We start from the raw sequence: 5,236 nt of genomic DNA on the forward strand, positions 1-5,236 counted from the left end.
GGCCAAAGGATTAAAAAAGAATTAGATAAATTAACAGAGGATAGGTCTATCAATGGCTATAAGCCAAGATGGTCGGGGATGGAAGACCATGCTGCTGGTGTCCCAAAACCTCTGACCACCAGAAGCCAGGATGGGATGAGAGAGGATGGATCACTTGATGATTGCCCTGTTCTGTTCACCCCCCTGAAGCACCTGGCATTGGCCACTGTGGCACTTTGGCCTGGCCCAGTATACACCGTTCTTATGAGACGTTTCTTCTCAACAGCTGCAGGAATGGAAGGTGAGAATAAAAGGAAAAAAGATTCCCACAGCATTTTTGTTGGATGTTGTGAGACGCCAGCAGAAGGCCAAACAAGCCCCCAAGCCCCAGGAGGAGTCAGCACATTATCCTTAGCGGCAAAAAAATTCCTTTAGCACAGGACAAAAAACAGCTAATCGCACACACACAATTCTATTCCCCCCCTCTCTCTCCCACAGCAGGAGGACTGGAGATCATGTGCAAATGAGCCCCTCGCCCAGTGCACCAGGCCACAGCACCCCCTGACCTCTCTCCTACCCAGCCACCCCCACAAAGCCTCGAGTGTAGGAAAGAGAGCGAGATCAGCCTGAGGAAGCTGGGCCTATCCACACGAAATGTGCCGTAAAGCAGCAAAACACAAAATCTGTGGGATGCAGGTCTTAGCTCCAGAATGGGGGACTGAGGCCAGCAAAGCTGTGACCCTGAGAAGGATTTAGGAGTTTGAGGAGGAAAGAAACTCTCCCAAGGTGACATAGCAGGTTGGTGGCAGAACCAAGACTAGAGCCCCTCTCTCCCAAAGTGTAGCCCAGTGCACTTCCCACTGTCCCATAGTATGGCCCCCTTGGCTGCTGCTTTCTCTTGCCATTAAGAGTGCAGCTCAGATGCAGCTTGTCACAGAGGAGATGCACACACCGTGCTCTCTCTGTCTCATGGTGATTTCTACCTTTGTTCTTTCTTGTTTTTCTGTTTCCCTTCAACTTAGAACAAGACTCACTTGGTCTGGCTGCCTTGTTTGGCAGTGCACAGTGCTATGGTAGCCATGTCAGTCCCAGGATATTAGAGAGACAAAATGGGGGACTAGATATCTGTCATTGGACAAACTTCTGTTGATGAGAGAGACCACCTTTCGAGCTTATGCAGTGAAAGTACATAATTATAACACCCCTATAGTTTACATACAAACCTGGCTTTAATTTCCAAGTCCCAAAGCATTTTCTGTTGTCTCCTTTAGCTCAGCAGGGAGCTTCTGCTGCAGGATCGATAAAACCTGTTGATCATGCATTTCAGGATCTCTTTTGTTGTCACCCCATAAACGATGGGGTTGAACATGGGGGGAATGAGCACGTAGAGGTTGGCCAGTAGGATGAGAATATAACCTGGGATGATGTGCCCAAACTGGTGTGCAAAAGAGGAGAAAAAGGCCGGCGTGTAGAACATCAGTATGACACAGATGTGGGAGCCGCAGGTGTGGAGAGCCTTGAGCCGGGCGTCCTTGGAGGGGAGCCGGAAGACGGCCCTGAGGATCAACCCATAAGACAAAGAAATGAGCACGGCATCCAAACCAATTGCTAAAATAGCCATGGCTAAGCCATACCAGATGTTGACTGTAATGTCGTCACAGGCCAGCCGCACTATGACCATGTGCTCACAGTTGGTGTGAGGCAGGAGGTTGGTTCTGCAGAACTTCAGCTGCTTCACGAGAAAGATGAGAGGGAAAATGATACAGAAACTTCTTGTGACAACTGCTAGCCCTATCTTCCCGATCACTGACTTGGTTAGCCTGGTGGTGTATCTCAGGGGGTCGCAGATGGCAACGTACCGATCAAACGCCATGGCCAGTAGGATAGTCGACTCGGCAATAAAACTGGCATGGATGAAGAACATTTGGGTCAGGCAGCCAGCAAAAGTAATTTCTCCCGCTCTAAACCAGAATACAGCCAGCATCTTAGGCACTGTCGTGGTAGATAACAGCAGATCAGCAGTGGCCAGCATGGAGACCAATAGATACATGGGCTCATGGAGGCTTTGTTCTGTTAGTATGATGAACAGTAGGAGAGAGTTCCCACAAAGTGTCGTAACATACATCAGACAGAAGGGGATGGCGATCCAGACATGAGACTCCGCTGTACCCGGGATGCCGGTCAGGATGTAGGTCACAGGGTCAAAAACAGAGTGATTTTCAGCTGGCATCATGTACCATCACTTGGATCTTCTATTCAGCTTCCAGTAACTAACAGGAAAAGAGAAAATCAGTGAGAACTCAAGTGTGAGCTCGGACTAGAATGCATTTGTTGAGAGAATCATAGACACCATCAAAAACTTTGTTGTGTGACAACTGCCTCCTGGGTGGGACCATAAAACCAGAAAGACTCTCTGTCAGGGTTCCCTCCCCACTCTGAACTCTGGGGTACAGATGTGGGGACCTTCATGGAAGACCCACTAAGGTTATATTCCACCATCTTAGGCTTAAAACTTCCCCAAGGCACAAATTCCTTTCCTTGTCCTTGGACGGTGTTGCTGCCACCACCAAGTGATTTAAAAAAAAACATTCAGGGAGGGACCACTTGGAGCCCTATCCCCCCCCCAGAAATATCACCCCAAGACCCTTCACCCCTTTTCCTGAGGGGACTTGAGAATAATATACCAACCGATAGGTTAACAAAGTGAGCACAGACCAAATCCCTGGGTTTTAGGACACTGAACATCAATCGGGTTATTAAAAGAAGAATTTTATTAAAAAAAAAAAAAAGTAAAAGAATCACACCTGGAGAATCAGGATTGAAGACAACTTTACAGGGTAAATAAAAAGATTTAAAACCAGAGGATCCCCCTCTGACTCTGCTTCCCAGTTACAAAACAGGAATAAAATTACCTCTTAGCATAGAGAAAATTCACAAGCCAAAACAAAAGATAATCCTTGCTATTACTGACAATTTCTGTAATTTTACATGTATCATTTCAGCATCTTTTTAGGAGCTGGGTTACTTGGTTGGTCTCTCTCTTTGTCCCGAAAGGGCACACACAAAGAGAGCACAAAAAAACCTTCCCCCTCCCCCAAATTTGAAAGTATCTTCTTTCCCCATTGGTCCCTCTGCTCGGGTGCCAACGAGGTTAATTGAACAGATTAACTCCTTTCAGGTAAGTGATTCTGTACCTCTGACCAAGAGGGATTTTATATGACTGCATACATAAAGGTTGCTACCCTTCCCTTTATATTTATGGCACTCTCGTACTGCGGGACTGTAACAGGAAGAGAGCCTGAGACATAAACCCTTGGATTAGAGGCCTAGTATGAGGCCTGAGGCCTGGGATAAAGTAATCAAAACCTTGTTGATGTAAAGCACAATTAGGCTGTGAGCTAGAGGCAGGCCCCGATCACAGAATCTGGCAAGCACAGGGCTGATATTTCAAAGCCACACATTTCTAAGAGGTGCTGGGCACAGGGCACTCATGCAAACCATTAAACAAAAGAAAATCTAATGCATGTTCTAGCTAGATTACTTACTAACTTTACAGGAGTTGTAAGGCTGCATTCCTGATCTCTTCCCGGCAAAGGTATCACACAGACAGACAAAAGCATTCTTCCCCCCTCCCCAGATCTGAAAGTATCTTGTCCCCTCATTGGTCATTTGGGGTCAGGTGCCAGCCAGGTTACCTGAGCTTCTTAACCCTTTACAGGTGAGAGGATTTTGCCTCTGGCCAGGAGGGCTTTTATAGCACTGTTCCCAGAAAGCTGATTACCCTTCCCTTTATATTTATGACAGTGACCCATCCTAAATATAAGATCAGGATGACAGTGTGATGGGTAGAGATGTACAAAGTGATGAGTGGCACCCGGCTACGTCAGAGGGTGTTAATTAACTATGTTAGAGGGTCAGTACGTAACTTGTTTGTATTGATGTATGAAATGGAGCCTCAAAGGGAGTGTCTCTGTCTAGCCTAGGGAGGAACGGAAAGTCCCGCTGTTCACTGAGCTGGTTCATTCTAACAGGCAGACGTGCCTTAGTGGTCCGGTAGGGTCCGCGGGATAGCAGTAACATGCTTCATCGACAATAAACCTGGCTGGGTGCTTTCGTACCTTAAGGGATCTTGTGGTCATTGGGTTGTTCGCTCGAGGTCTGCTAGGCCAGCTGTCTGCGCAGAGCTGGGACAAGACACAGCGAGAACACAGACACACACAGCCGAACATTTTACCACACTGGTGACCCACGACAAGTTACGTACTGCCCCTGTGACGTAATATCTCCATTCCAGAAGAGGGACGATGGTTTGGATGGTTCTGGCCCCAGGTGACGCAGGGCGCGCCCTCCTGGTGTTGCTGTCCACAGCAGAATCTCTCCTCCGCACGTTTGCTACAGTCGCTCTCAGGGCTCAAGCGGTGACTGTGAAAGTGAGAAAGCAGTCACACGACTAGTTCTTCTGGCACTTACCCCAATTTCACACTCACTACTGTGAAATCACCCCCAGTTTATAACAGAGTGAAAGCAGAACCTGTTTCACTGACAGTCCTCCTGCTGGCACTGGGGCCTTGAACCGACCAACACACAAGCCCATAAGTAAAGTCATTCAGGAGCAACTCCCATTGACTTTTATGAACATGTGCACATGAGCAAAGTTGCAAGTTTTTTTCAGGATGTGAAGCCAATCTCAATTAAGCTCTGGTCTGCACTACAGACCTATAGCGGGATAACCACGTTGCCCAGGGGGGTGAAAAATCCACACCCATGAGTGACATGGATACACCAACCTGACCCCCTGTGTAGACATGGCTACGTCCCATGGGGAGGAGGACTAACTACGCTGCCGGGGGAGCTCTCCCCCCTCAGCGCAGAGCGTCTCCACTAACGCACCACAGCGGTGCAGCTGCGCCGGGGCAGGATTTTAAGCCTAGCCGCGCTGGTAGCTCTGCTCCGGGGAACTGCAGCTGCAGTCGGTGCAGGGGGACCAGAATCCCGTTTTTAAAGGGACAGTCCCGTATTTAAGCCCTCCTGCAGGTGTCCTGACTTTTTCTTCAAACAGGTAAATTGTCCCATATTTTCTCACTCCCCCCATCAGTACTGGCAGGTCCTGCTGCTGGCCAGATCCCTGTTTCCCAGATGCCCACCTTCCAACGGTGAGTGTGTGTGTGGGGGTCTATTGGCCAACGACGCGGGTGGCTGTGCAAGGCTGGTGGCAGGGCGAAGATGCAGCCCATGGGTTCAGCCGCTCCCCCTGCTG

General features: G+C 48.7%; 1 pseudogene; it reads right to left on the reverse strand.

Moving 5' to 3' along the window:
• Positions 1–1,251: 1,251 nt before the first annotated feature.
• On the reverse strand, positions 1,252–3,575 carry LOC140914865 (olfactory receptor 52B2-like; annotated as a pseudogene).
• Between the last annotated feature and the right edge of the window lie 1,661 nt (positions 3,576–5,236).

The sequence above is a fragment of the Lepidochelys kempii genome, chromosome 1, assembly GCF_965140285.1.
Source record: "Lepidochelys kempii isolate rLepKem1 chromosome 1, rLepKem1.hap1, whole genome shotgun sequence".
NCBI lineage: Eukaryota > Metazoa > Chordata > Testudines > Cheloniidae > Lepidochelys > Lepidochelys kempii.